Genomic DNA, 15,069 nt, shown 5'->3' with positions numbered 1-15,069 from the left:
TAAGTTAAAAAGGATTGATTTAAGTTAAAAATATTTCATTTGAAGTAAAAAAGGATTAATTTGATGTTAAAAAAGTTAATTTGAAATACAAAAGGATAATTTAAATTTAAAAACAGGTTAATTTAAAATAAATTTGAAAAAGTTAATTTGAAGTTAAAACGCGTCCATTTGAACGGACAGAAGCTATTCTATGAACTATAACATTGCCGAGTAAAGGGTCAAAGCAGAGATGTGTACATAAAGCCAAAATTTGGCTTGTTTTAAAATCCTCGTTGTATAGCATACAAAATTTATAACAAAAATTATATATTATCAAATTATATTGTGTTGTATAAAATATATCTGACGTCGAAGTCAATAACTAGACAGGACGTAAACATCCCCGGGATGGAAACGGATTTAACATCGATAATGAATCAGTACAAAACGTTTATAATATGTTACGAATCTTTTTTTTTTCTCAGAACAGCTATGGTAAGCGCGATCTTCGGATGTAGAAATTTAGCAGCGCCAGCACAGCGGTGATAGCATCTCTGCATTGACTGATGCGGGACGTCTGATTGCGCTGACGCCGTGATTGTTCCTCGTGTGGCCTATTTAACATGTCGAGTAGAGGGCGGTGAACTGAGAAATGGCGCCTAACAAGAGATAAGAAGACCTGTAGGGTATTCACTTACAACCGGGACGAAACGAGTAATTACAACTGTTGACTTTTAAACTCCGTCCTATAAAACAAAAAGGCTTTTTTTAATATTCAAATACAGGGTCGACCGAGGATGTCCAACGGAAGATAGCTGACAAGAGCTTTCATGTATATACACTGAATAATTGAATAATGTTTAAATTTGTAAAGGCATCCTTCTTTCTACCAGACTGGCGCTCCCCAAACTGTGGTCCGAACTTCGAGAAAAATTAATATTTACAAAAATAAACGTAAAATGAATAAATCAATTTAAAAAACCAATAACAATGAGAAAACTAAGGATTTTTATGTATTTATTCTAAGTTAATTTACTCCAACATGGGTGAAGTCAGGGTCTCTGAGGAAGCATTCAGTTTCTCCATCACCTACGCCAGGAAAGCGACGAATTGGAATTGGTGAGACGGAAAAACAGCCTGCCGAAGAGGACATTACTGAGGACAAGCCAAATAAAGACAGCCTTCGGATGAAGCACCTCAGCTGGATCCAGCACGCTCGAATTCTACACGTTTCCATATTGGTAGAGGCCAAACAGCCACTGGAAATGGAATATCTAAAAAGCGTTAAGTACCACGACAGCTTCGTAAATTTGGAGGGATTTACAGACGCTAAGGAGAAAAAGCTCAGTGTGTGATTTGCGCGAAAGTGCTTCCAAACAGTTCAACGATTTCGGTTAAATTGAGACGTCAATTTGAGGGTACACACCCTGAACTCCGGGAGAAACAGACTGATTTTTTTATGAGGAAGTGCACTGAACTGGCTGTTTCTCAAACCTCCAAATGCAAAAACTTTACTGAAATCTCTAAGGGCGTCTTACTTGATAGGTTATCTAGTGGCAAAGGCAGATGCCTCTCAAAGCTCATATCATCGCAGAAACCCTCATAAAAACGTGTGTTAACGATATTGTATCTTGCGAAAAAGCAGTAAAACTTGTATCTTCGATGCCACTATCGATTAATACTGTCAATAGACGGATACTTGTTTTATCAAATGATGTGAAAGAATCGGTGGTTTCTCGCATCCAACGCAATTCATTTTTTCTCCAAATCTACGAATCAAGTGACTTAGTGGTGTTGGCTATTTTATTGGCTTTTCCGTTATAATATGGGGATGTTTCGAGTAGGATTTTTCTCTTCTCCAGACCATTTCCTGCCGATGCAACAGGTGCCGAAAATATTTCGTTTGTTGGACTTTTTTTAAAAACTAACGAAATTCTATGGTCTAATAGCAATGTCGTCTGCACAGATGATGCAAAAGCGATGATGAGTGATTACTAAAATAACAGATGAATGGACGATTGCAGCAGCAGTCGTGTTCTCTACAGACATGCCTTAGCTACGAATCAAATGCCAGCCTTTTGTGAAAAAATTTTGGACAAATCTGTTCAAATTATGAATTATGCCAAGTCACGGCCATCCATTGAAAACAATATTTTTCACAATACTATATGACGATATGGGAAGCCTTCATGATTTCCTTCTTCTCCTTACAGAAGTGAGGTGACCTCTCGTTGGAAAGCACTTCCACGATTACAGAAATTACGTTCTGAAGTCTTATCTCTGTTGATTGATCACAAGATCAAATTGGCAAAACGTTTTCAATTATGAAAAATGACAATGTATGCTGTCATAATTATCAGACATTTTCATGAAAACGAATGAGATCAGCCTTTGTAAGGAAGAGTATCACAACTTTCGATTCTAAGTTCGCTCCTTCAAAGGAAAAATCCAGTTTTGGGTTGAATCTATTGTTGTAAGGTTGAGCGTTTTCCTGCGTTAAATGATTTTTTTTAAGAAAACGAAACTGGAGCTTAAGAGCGGCACTTTGATTGATGAAACGTCTGAACATCTTCGAAGTTTGGAGATTTCCTTTGAACACTATATCCCAACAGCACGAGATACAATGCTGCAAGACCATAAAAGGGTGGTCAAACCGTTTTCAGTTTGGACAAAACCATCCAGTCCACTTTGAAATCTAAGTTCGAGCTGATACCTACCCCCATGTTTGTTTCCGTCCGAAAACGTAAAATTTCAACCGCTTGTTGAAAAAGCAAAACGTGTTTTTTTTCCATTTGCCACAACTTACCTGTGCGAATCCGAATTTTCTACCCATACAGCCACCAAAACTAACCAAAACTAAATATCGAAGCTGTCTAAATGTTGAACCCGACATCCGTCTTCATCTATCAACAATTAAACCCAACATACCCAAACTGTGCAGGCTAAAACAACCTCACTCATCATTAATTCATTAATCATTAATGCTCGAATTATTACTTTTGAACTTGGCTCGAATTTTACCTACCTATTGATTCCGTCCTGTCCATTTTGATTTTTATGAATAAGTTAAGTATGTCAATCTAATATTTGTTTTCATAGTGATACCGCCTCCACCACCTAATAAAGAATGGTTAACTTATAAAACTTTAATTTACTGCATACTATAAGCATCTAATTTTAAATAATTAAATGAGAGGTGTCCGCCCTGGATTTTGTCTGCTAAACGGGTCTGCTGGCTAAAACGTTTGGGATGCCCTGGCGTAAGCGTGACCGGCAACAACCCTCCGCTAAAGTAAGGTCTGAATAAGAGGAATGGAATATGTTTATTACGTAGGGAAGAAATATATAGTACATTAAAAGCTAGAGTAAGTCATCAACTACCCTGGCTAGCTGGGCAGTCCTGGCCTGAAACCAAATGGCACAATGATGCTGTTTTCATTCAGGCAGCAATGCGGTCAAAAGGTTCAAATACCTTGCTGACAGGGCTAAGTAGGCTAATAGGTATATAACTGTTTGGGTAAAATCATATTCCAAAATAATTTTTAGAATGTATATACTTTTAGTCTGGAATCAGAATTTTTTTTGCGCGATCATTTTACAAAAAGCATGAACAATGTGCCATTTTTACGATTGTTTCCCATTGTAGTGTTTGATTTTCGACTTTGTCCTATTTTAGATATTACGGTTAAGATTAAACTATGACTTAAATGTCAAGCAAATATATGTTAATGAAAAGTGCTCAGGGCGTAAAATTGCATGGTGCTTCCTTTTCTTGCGTCGCATGAGGCTAGGTTAAAAGATTAAACCCAACATTCCGGATTTTTGTAAATAAGTTAATTATGACAATCTAATGTTTGTTTTCATAGTGATATCCCCTCCATCGCCTAATTAGGAATGGACAGGATAATTTATAAAACTATTTTACTACGTACTAAAAGTATCTAATTGTAAATACTCGACTGAGAGGGTCCGCCCTGAATTTTGTTCTTCGAAAGGAGGTCCGTCCGCTGGTTGGGAAGTCCTGTGTACTAGCCCAAAAGTCATTTTCAATTGGTTCATATTGCGCAACCTGAATCACTTTGTACTGAAGGTGCTACACAGCAGTTTTCAGAGGTGGTTCTTTTATGTAACATGACATGTTTAAAATGTTGAAACTCAAAACGGAGCTTCTTAACTCAGGCACATTTGATTGTAAAAAAAACAACCTTTCAGAAACACAAACGAATATCTCTAAACCATGGGGGTGGGGAGAAAGGAGTAACAATACAAAAATCTCTGGAAAAACCTTGTTTTCCAAGGGAATTATTCTAAAAGGATTCTTTTTTAATAAGTAGGACCAAAGACCGAAAGAACAACTGCGCTTCGTGAAAAGTTTCAAAAATTTATCACATCAAGTAGATCATCCATTTTCCAAATACGACACACGTGAAATGAGAAACTTCGTCGAATCGCCAGTGTTTAATTTGAAGTGAAAAAAGGGTTAATTTGATGTAAAAAAGATTAATTTGAAGTTAAAAAAAATTTAATTTGAAGTTTAAACACATTTCATTTGAAATAAAAAAGGTGAATTTGAAGTTACTAAAAGTTTAATTTGAATTTTAAAAAGGTCAATTAGAAGTTAAAAAAGGGTAATTTGAAGTAAAAAATATTAATTTGAAGTTACAAAAGGTTAATTTGAAGAAGAAAAAAAGATTAAATTCTTACTTTTAAAAAATAGTTAATATGAACTTTAAGCAAGTTCATTTTAAATTAAAAAAGATTAATCTGAAATTTATAAAAAAATTAATATCCAGTAAAACAAGGGTTAATTTGGCGGACAAAAGCTATAAAAACAGTTTAGGGCTCAAATTAGTATAGAGAAAGCATTTTTCTCGATTAAAATGTTTCCTGCTTTTCAAATACGACACATGAAATAAGAAAATTTCCTCGAATTGCCAGTGTGTAATTTAAAGTAAAAAAAATTAATTTGGAGTTTAAACAAATTTAAAAAAAAGATGAATTTTAAGTTACAAAAAGGTTAATTTGAAGTAAAAAATATGAAAATCAATGTGAAGTTAAAAAAGTTGATTTGAAATTTAAAAAAATATGAATTTTAAGTTAAGAAAGGTTAATTAAAAGAAGAAAAAAAGAATAAATTCTTAGTTAAAAAAAGGTTAATTGAAATTTTTAAAAAATTAATATTAAGTAAAACAAGAGTTAATTTGGCAGAACACAACTATATACACCGTTTAGAGCACAAATCAGAATAGAGAAAGCATTTTTCTCGCTTAAAATTTTCCGTTTTTCAAATACCGACACACATGGAATAAGGAAATTTCCTCGAATTGCCAGTGTGTAATTTAAAGTAAAAAAAGATTAATTTGAAGTTTTCCAATTTTCCAAATATACACACATGGAATGTGAAAAATTGCCTCTAACTGGAAGTTAAAAAATGTGGTTAATTTAATGTTAAAAAAAGGTTAATTTGAAATTACAAACATTAATATGAATATAAAAAGAATTGATTAGAAATTTCAAAAAGGTAATATGACGGGAAAAAGCTATTTACACAGGTTGATGCTCCTATCTGAATAGAGAAAACATTCACACACAAAACGAACCAGCGTTGAATTTGGTTTAAAGAGTTGTGAATTTTTTAAGTATTGGGTTGTTTTACATGAAATGTCCGTTCCGAAGGTAAAGGTTTTTTTAAGTAAAATTACAATATAAAAACAAAATTTTATTGGAAGTCTACATATTTTTCCCAACGCGTGTCCAACTTTTTATGCCGGAACTGAAGAATTCTGAGCTTTTAAATGAAACGAAAACTGATAACGCTTTTTGGACTTGAACAACATTTTCAAAAACAAGTTTTCTTTGACGAAGTTGTCTAAATTCCTAAACAGATAAAAATCTGTTGGACACAAATCTGTTGGACACAAATCTGTAGAATAAGCTGGATGCTGAAGTACTTCGTAGCCAAGCTGTTTCATTTGTTTACAGTATGTTTTCAAACATGAGGCCTGGCGTTGTCGTGGATGAGTATAGAAACTTTCCGATTTACCAGCGCAGGTTTTTTTTCCAGTATTTTTTTTATGCATTTCGTCAATTTCCTTTCAGTACAATGTAGAGATAATGGACTCACTTGTATGAGAAAAGGAGTAGTGAATAATTCCAGCCACCATACGCTCAACAGAGTTTTTTTCGGGTTTTGGCATGTTCCTGGTCTTTCGTCGATATTGTACCACTGCCCTGACCGACGCTGATTCTCATATACAATCCAATTTTCATCGCAAGCTATTATTCTTTCAAAAAAAGGCTCGAGTTTTGCCTGGCGAGCAACGAAACGCATGTCTCAAGGCGCTTGAACTGATGTCTCTCAGTGTGCTCATGAGGAAGCCATAGATCAAGGTTTTTGACTTTTCCTATGCTCCTTATAATTGTCTTGACACGGTAGCTGCACTTGCATCTGACTGTTCGATAGGGGTTTTCTTCCACCTGAAGCTTAAGGACATCGTTGTCAATTAAAGTTGGAGGCTTCTGCGGGGCTCCTTTTCCAATTCAATATTCCCTTCCGAAAACTTAGTAAACGAACCACGAATGGTCCGTTCATTTACTCTCCCTTCCGTAAACGCCTAAAGCTGGGAACTCACTTAACCGATGCGACGCTACCCGACGCAAATTTAAAGTCCAATTTTCCATAAGATTGTATTACGCCCGTGCACATCTGCCCGATCCTATGCAACGCAACCCTACTCTACGCTCTGCGATACCCACTGTCCAGATTTTCGTCGGGTAGCATAGAGTACAGTCGAAGACAAAAGAACCGGACACTCATATTTTTATTCAAACTACATGTATTATTGTCGTTATATTAATTACAACAAATTTATTTTTATATAAACCAAATTAACCGAGTTCAAAAATTCATTAGTTTTTTTTTTTTAATTAATTTTAATGGTTTGTCAGAAAACGGATCAAAACATCGGAATACCATTATTTGATATAATGAATTTAACAAACATTTAATACATGGTTATGGTCATAAAATTTAACTAACAATTTATTTCATGGTTTTGCTCATAAAATTAAACTATTTTAGTCGAGTAGCATCAGAACAGGACACTCATATTTTTTGAGTTTACATTTTCAAAGTATATGTCATTTTATCGTTATATTAATTACAACATTCCTATTTTAATGTAAACCAAATTAAACGAGATCAAAAATTCATATATTTTTATAAAAATTATTTAATTATGATAGTTAGGAAGACAATTTATCAAAACACCGGAATAACTTCATTTAAAAGATTTAAGTGTATTATTTAAAACAATTTATTACATGGTTGTGCCCATAAAATTTAACTAACTTAACAAATTTATTACATGGTTTTTCTCAAAATAACGCATTAAGAACAAAAGAGGCGTTGCGATTGTCATACTGATTATTGTGATACACGCTACGTGACTGTACGTGGCGTGCGCTTGACATCGCATAGATGTGCACAATCTACCAAAACGTGACAAGACGTCGGGTAGCATCGGGTTGCGTCGCATAGCGTTGCATCGGGTGTGTTCCCCGCTTTACTGTTTCTTGCAGCCACATCTGCGAATGACCGAGTTCAAACTCGTAATGGAATATTTCACGAAAATCGCGTTTCCATGATCATATTTGGAGGTCTACTAAAAAGCATGTAACGGATTGGGGAGCTCATCATTATATTGTAAACAAGATCGTGGGTTCGAATCCCGCTCGTGACACAAACTTTTTCATTTCAACCAATGTCTTAAATAACAAGATTAATTAATTGAAAGAAGTAAATCGAAATATAAACAAAAGTGGAGGATTAATTTATGTAAAAAAATTGGAAGTAAACAACAGAAAACCGCTATGTCCTCTCTGAATTTCTGAAACTATAAAATCGGACGTTTCATGTAAAACAACCCAATAGAACACCGGACAACGAAAAAAATCTGTTAATCCAGTGCTAATAATATTAGCAATAATATGGATATTTTTGTGTTTCCTATAAACATTATTATTTGAGGGCTTTAAAGGGTGCTTAAAACTAAAACCGAATGGGTTTTTTCAAAATTGATTTTGTTTTTACCTACTTTATTTAAAGCATCGTTTTTGTAACTTTTAGCTTATCTATTCTTATATTTAATCCGATCTCGCATATTATTTTCTTATACTAGGCTAAAAAAAATAAATGGACTGATATAATAATAAATTTCAAATACATGCATGCACCAACTATTTTTTCTTGGCTCCTCGGGACGTTGGAAGAACGCTCGGACACGTACCAAATATTTTTCTACCGAGTATCGCCGAAATAAAAAGGTTTCATTGAAATCCGTCATCCCACGTCCCAAGCCTCTCCTTGTTAGTACAAAATCAATCAAAACGCAGTAATGACACCGCAGAGGGGTGAAGTATTTTTGCGACTCTTCCAGTAAAAAATCTATTGCGAATGTGCCAAGGGATTTTTCACTAATAAATTTGGGATGGATGTGAAACCAGGGTGAAATCTTGAAAGAATTCTAAGCTTTAATAAAAAAAAGAGAAAAAAAAGAAAAGAAAATGAAGAAATGAAGAGTAAATTTCTTTTTAAAATTGTTTATTGTCTATTCATATTTATTCCTTTCTATATGGATTTGTTTGTCCTAGAGTGTGTTTCTGTGTGTGATGTCTTATCTTTAATGCCATATTGCGCCTATCTTTGCTTGTGACATAAATAAACCGATTAATTTTTTATGGAAATAATAATAATAATAATACAATTGTTTTAAATGCGACTTCGGGGATTCGAAATAATCGAAAATGACTCAATTTATTTCCGGACAGAACTATCGCACAAGTATCAAAATGACAACCGGTTTCGCATCCTTTTACGTTTTAACATTTAAACTCGGTTCCAATTTCACAACATGGGAATTTTTTGTCGTGAGATCGCACAAAGCCAAGGCTCAAGGATCGGGAAACAAATGGAAAAACTTAAATCGACGTCAATCGACTTTGTGTGGGGAGGGGGGGGGGCAAAAACCACGGGAAAAACTCAATTCAGAACAAATTAAACGGCGATTTTCCATTCAACTAGGAGAAATGGCACATTACACACTCACAGACAAAAAAACCGGACACTCGTATTTTGTTGTTTATTTCAAATTATATGGGTTTCTATCGTTGTATATATATAAAGTGGGAAGTTTATGGGCCGACAAACGACTGAGGTCATCGCCGGCCCCTGTTTTCCTTCTTTTTCTGATCTTTCACGCGTAATTTCTTATAAACTGCAGCCATTGATTCGATATTCATTGGGGCGAGGTTAAACAACCAATGTTAAAAGTTAATTTTACGGGAAAAAGCTATATACTTTCACGCTGACTAACTTACTTTTACTCTCCGGACTTCACACCCTCAACCCATAGCGCTTGATATTCCTCGGGCGAGGTTAAACAACCCCTTCCTTTCACTTTAATAAATTACTTTCATTCCAATACATTATATATTTAAACACCCATAGCTCTGAGGTACCGAAACAGCGAACCGTGCCCGTAGACATGCCACAAGACTAAGCACAGGTCTGATTATATGCCAAAATAGTGTCTTATAATAAGCGATAATAACCTTTTTTTAAGTTAAAAAAAGGTTAATTTAAAAAAAGTTTGTTTGAAGTTAAAAATGGTTAATTTAAAAAAAAAAAAGCTCGTTTGAGGTTAAAAATGGTTAACTTGATGTTAGAAAAGGGTTAATTTGAAATTAAAAAGGGCTAATTGGAAGGAAAAAGTTAATAGCATCAAGTTAACTTTTTTTATTTCATATTAATGCTATCTTACTTCAAGTTAACCCTTTTTAATTTCAAATTAACCCTTTATTTAAAACAAAAAATATCTTAGACCAGTTATTACAACTAAAGCTAAAAATAACTACGTAACTACTTTTTTAACGTATAATATTACCTTTTTACTTTAACTACCTATACCTTAGACTTTTAATTGTAATTAATTTTCATATCTGGTCTGTTTTTTTTTTGTTTTTTTTTTTTAAAGAAAGAGTTAATTTGAAATTAAAAATGGTTGATTTGAAGTTAAAAAAGTTAATTTTATGATAACTTCAAATTAACATTTTTCCTTCCAATTAACCCTTTTTAACTTTGAATTAACCTTTCTTTTAATTAAATTAAACTTTTTAACCCTTTTTTCAGTTAAAAATGGTTAATTTAAAATTTAACAATAGCTCATTCAATGTTAAAAATGATTGATTTGATGTTAGAAGAGGGTAAATTTGAGGTTTAAAAATAATGTTAATTTAATGTAAAAAATGGTTAGGTTGATGTTAACTTCTAATTAAAATTTTTCCTTCCATTTAACCCTTCATTAACTTCGAATTAAATGTTTTTTAACTTTGAGTTAACCTTCCTTTTACTTATGATCAACCTTTCTTTAACCACTTTTTTAAAGTTAAATACGGTTAATTTGAAACTAAAATTTGATGTTAACCTTTGAATTAAGCTTTTTTAAATACTTTTTTAAAGTTACAAATGGAAAAAACACATTTGATGTTAAAAATAGTTAATTTGATGTTAGAAAAATTAATTTGAAGTTTAAAAAAATGTTAATTATAATTAGAAAAGGATTCATTTGAAGTGAAGAAAGTTAATTTGATGTGACTACAACTAAAAAACTACAAACTAGAAATAACTACAAATTAACTTGTGCCTCCCAATTAACCCTTATTTAACTTTGAATAACCTTTCTTTTACTTCAAATTAACCTTTTTTAACACTATTTAAAGTTAAAAATGATTAATTTGAAATTTAATAAAATGTTAATTTAAAGTAAAAAAAGGATTAATTTGAAGTAATTTTTTTTTTAATTTTAATCTCAAATTAACCGTTTTTTACTACAAATTTAACCCTTTTTTAACACTTCAAATTAACTCTTGTTTCAATTAAGAAAATATCATTTTGGAGCTTAAAAAAAGTTAAAAATCTACACTCACTCCATTTTTATCGTTTAGTTTATTATATATAAAACAGTTTCATTTGCAAACAAATGAAGAAGGAGAAGAAGAAAATAAGAAAGAAAACAAAACAAGTTTATCGATAATTTTTTGCCCCACTGCACAAAAACAAGAGGAAGCAAAATATTGTCCATCTAGCCGTAAACTGGTGCACAATAATTGTTAAAGAATAAATTTTTAAAAATCAACTAACACCTGTTTGCAAACGTATTTTTGGTAAGTAGAGCCTAGTCAATGAGAGGTCAATGAGAAGAGGGATTTTACTACGCGTCCACCGGTCAACGTTATGCGGAACGGCACAGAAAGAAAAACGGAGGAAACGGCGGTAATCGTAAACAAAACTAATCGCCGAAAAGCGAGATCGACCTGTCTTTCGTACGACAAACGTCGAAAAACACCGGCCGCACGTCAAAACACGCCGACGTAGGTCTAAATGTTAGTGAATGAACGACGGGTATTTCTTTTTTAACACGGAGTCCGGGCCCCTTCGCCAGATGGAGACTCGGACAACTTTGTTTACTACAGGCCACACACACGGATCAAAAAAATGTGATTCCGCTCCTAGAATTAAAAAAAAACGTCTCGAGATCCGGGCTTTTTACAATTTGAGAGGTGTCGGAACGAGGGGGAGTGTACGGAGAGAGAAAGACTCAAAACTAGGAATTATATATAAAGGGGAAACGGGGAAGCCGCTTTCAAGTTCAACGAACTTCGTATTGAAACATCTCTATATACTTTTTTACGATGGGTCGACGTTTTTTTTTTCGACGTTTTTTTTCGACGTTTATCGTATTTCCGTGGGATTGATGGAGAGGTTTGGACAAATCGTTTTCCGTCCGTCTGTCTGTCTGTCTGTTAATGTCGAGAAAAGTTGTAATCGGCCTCTGAGAGACGAGACGCCGTGATGAGAGAGAGGATGGAGACAGACGTCGCGTGTTCGGGCGATTCGAAACGCAATGGAAAGACGCGACGGAGGCGAGACGGGATGTAAACAAAGCAGATTCGGGAGGCTGGACATGGGGATCCGTCTCGTCGTGTAAACAAAGGGTTTTAAAAAAACAAGTGTGACTCACCATAGCTGTCCCGATGGGCGTAGATTGTAGAACGAGGTGCTGGGACGACTGAGGACGTGCGGTCGGATGCCAGACGGGGCGATGTCGTCGAAGGCACGCTCACCGTTTATTTTTGTTGTCGTCACCGTCGTCGTCGGCGGCGGGAGGCCGATGTCAATAAACGTGCGTAGGAGCGGAGTTTCTGCCACTGCCGGTTACCGAACTTCATCCATCCGCGGCACTGACACTCGGACACGGGAGGACGAATCCGCCTCCTCCGCGGCAGACACCGGGGAACGGGCCGGAACGACTTGAATGGGTTCCGCTTCGCCAGAACCTCCGGGAAAACCGAAACGAACTCAAACACGGACGAAAATTACGCTTTTTCCTCTATAAATTCGATCCCCGGACGTCTGGTCGGGTTTTAACTTGCGTTAGAGCGTCGAGGAAGACGAGAGCCGAGCCGATACTATACACTCTATACAGAATACTACAGATAGCTAGTAGCTACACCACCTTCTTGAGATCTCATTTATGATTGGATAGTAGTAAGACTAGAGCGCAAACGGTCTCACGCAGATCCGTGACGTCACCGTTACGTTGTCATAGTGACAATTATTAAATAACAGGGTGACGTAACGGTTTATCAGCCCGGCGGTTTTATCCGTCACGAGGTCGTAGGCGGCCCATACTAAATGTACCTCGTGAAGGGCGAGATGCCGCGCCGCCTACGCCGTCGTCCTTCTTCCACCGGGGGCGGCGCTCCACCCTCCGCCGATTCCAATAAATCCTCGAAAACCCTTTACTCCTCGGCCCGTCTTCACGCGACTCTCCCATTCGCGACAGGTCGCAGAACGCGATGATCCAAGGGATTACGGCTTTATTCTTTAACATCAAATAAATTACCGGAAAAATTCCAAGTAGTACAGTCTTACATTCATCACTTAGAGATCGTGAGATGCGGTCTGGTGTGACGTAGCTTAGAAAAAGATTTTCTTTATCGTGCCAACGTTTGATCTTTATTGAAATCATCTTCAATGCCTGGGATTTATAAACATTATTTAAATTATTTCAATTAATTATTCTTTTTATGTAAGGTCGTGGTTGAGATGAAAAAGTGTGATGGAAAATATGTCAAATAAATTGTCTTTATTTTATAAGCATTAAAAATAGTTTTGACCCTTTTCAAAACCTGCATTATTTTTGCACCAGCTCAATAATCTTAGAATTCCTATTCTTAAAACCGACTGTGTAATCTACACTTGGGTTCTATCTTGATACACGCTTAACCTGGAACCAACACATACAAATAAAAAGACAAGAACCGAACAGACGCTTCAGACTTCTTTATAAACTACTTGGACGGAAATTTAATATGTTGACAAAAAACAAACTGGCACTCTGCAAAACATTATTGAAACCAATTTTGACATATGGGCTAGAACTGTGTGGCACCGCTGAACCAACCATTATCCAACGAATTCAGTCTTTCTATTCCAAAGTCTTAAAAATAATAGTCAAAGCTCCCTACTATTCCTCCAAAACCATGATCCATAAAAACCTCAAGATACCCTTTGTAAATAAATTAATCCCCACCAAATTTTCCACAATCCATGAACAACTATCCTCACATCCCAACACATTAGCCCATGACCAACATTACCCATCCCTACAACCCAGTAAGGCGATTGAAGTGGAGATGGCCTTGGGACTTCCTTATAAAAGTTCATAAATAACTATTCAGAAAGCTGGGAGAGCAAAAATGGTTGCTGGCTAACCTCAGGATATATGCAAATGATAAAAAGATGGTAATTAAAATAATAATATTAAAATAGGAAATAATATTTTCAAAAACTAATATACTAATTAAACAACAGGCAACAAAAATAGGAATAAAACTACCTTACCTGAATTCCCAGGCCTTTCTGACAAAAGCGATTAAAGTTTACATAGCCAAGGGCTTGTCAGACGGATTTCGGCTTTGTAGGCCTGTCCACAGGCCATATCCAATAATGGGGGATAAGTGGATGTCACCTGAATCAGAACACAATCTGAAGGGATCCATCTTGTGCCACATAGACTGTCATTTTGCAGCATTTTGGTGATAGAGTGCCTATCCTTGTTGGGTACTTAGCTGGCATTTTATGTGTTTCCTTAAGCATCTCTCTAATTCTGGATGCTCAGTTTTATTGGGAAAGGATTGTTAAACAAGTAGAAAAAAAATCAAATCAATTCGTGGCTTTTTGCTAAATTTTCGATGAATGTGGTCAATTTCAGTGTAGTCGGTTATATATTTGATGGTCTCATCTCTAGGCTAAAAGGAATAGTTGACCCCAGTCAGATCTCAGTTTTATTTATTATTATTAATTTTTTTTAAGTTTTACTTGATGTAAAATTGGGTTAACTTTTTTGAAACTGTTATGTAGTGAGTTGTACGATCAAATTTCTCATTAACGAAAATGCCGAGATTTTTAACCTCTGAGTTATAATGTATAACTTGCACATTATTTATCTATTTTTTTAATCCAAAAATGATGGCTTTTGTTTTCAAAGGGTTAAGAAATGGATTGTTAGTACCAGCCAAATTAGATATTTCATATCAAGTTTTTAGAATTAAGGTCTTTCTTATAACAGTGAATATTTATCTGAAAGTCATCTACATAAACCATAATTTACAAGGATGGAGTATCTTGTTGAACCCATAAAACCCCAATCTGGTAAAAAGAAGTGGTCTTAATGTTGATCCCTATGGCACAACAGTCAGTACAGGCTGAAATGATGAATTGGAAATAGCACCTTGAGCCAAGGCATTAATATTTCAAAGATAGTTTCAAATTTCAAACTTGGAATTCATTATCTGTACATATTATTTGTATACAAAAATTCAGACATTCAAGTCCAAATTGTATTATTTATTCAACATACAATTTAACCTAGATCTTACAAGAAGTTGAGCTTTCTTCTATTCTTTTTCTTTCTTAGGCTTTAATAAAGTTCAATATTATGTTTGGTTATTGTTATTAATGTGTTA

The 15,069-nt window shown here is 34.9% G+C and overlaps 1 protein-coding gene across 2 annotated transcripts in view; it reads right to left on the bottom strand.

The window, feature by feature from the left end:
* LOC106670467 (insulin-like receptor) overlaps positions 1 to 12,656 on the bottom strand; it is a 113,644-nt gene extending 100,988 nt beyond the window's left edge. For both annotated transcript variants that reach the window (XM_014400850.2, XM_024230417.1), the window contains exon 1: positions 12,060 to 12,656. The gene's annotated coding sequence lies outside the window, so the exon portion shown is untranslated. The remainder of the gene's footprint in view (positions 1 to 12,059) is intronic.
* Positions 12,657 to 15,069: the final 2,413 nt, after the last annotated feature.

The sequence above is a fragment of the Cimex lectularius genome, unplaced genomic scaffold (genome assembly GCF_000648675.2).
Source record: "Cimex lectularius strain Harlan isolate CLEC.00 unplaced genomic scaffold, Clec_2.1 scaffold31, whole genome shotgun sequence".
In the NCBI taxonomy this organism is placed as follows: Eukaryota; Metazoa; Arthropoda; class Insecta; order Hemiptera; family Cimicidae; genus Cimex; species Cimex lectularius.
Note: the sequence above shows the minus strand (reverse complement) of the source record. Positions and strands in the feature narration are given on the sequence as shown.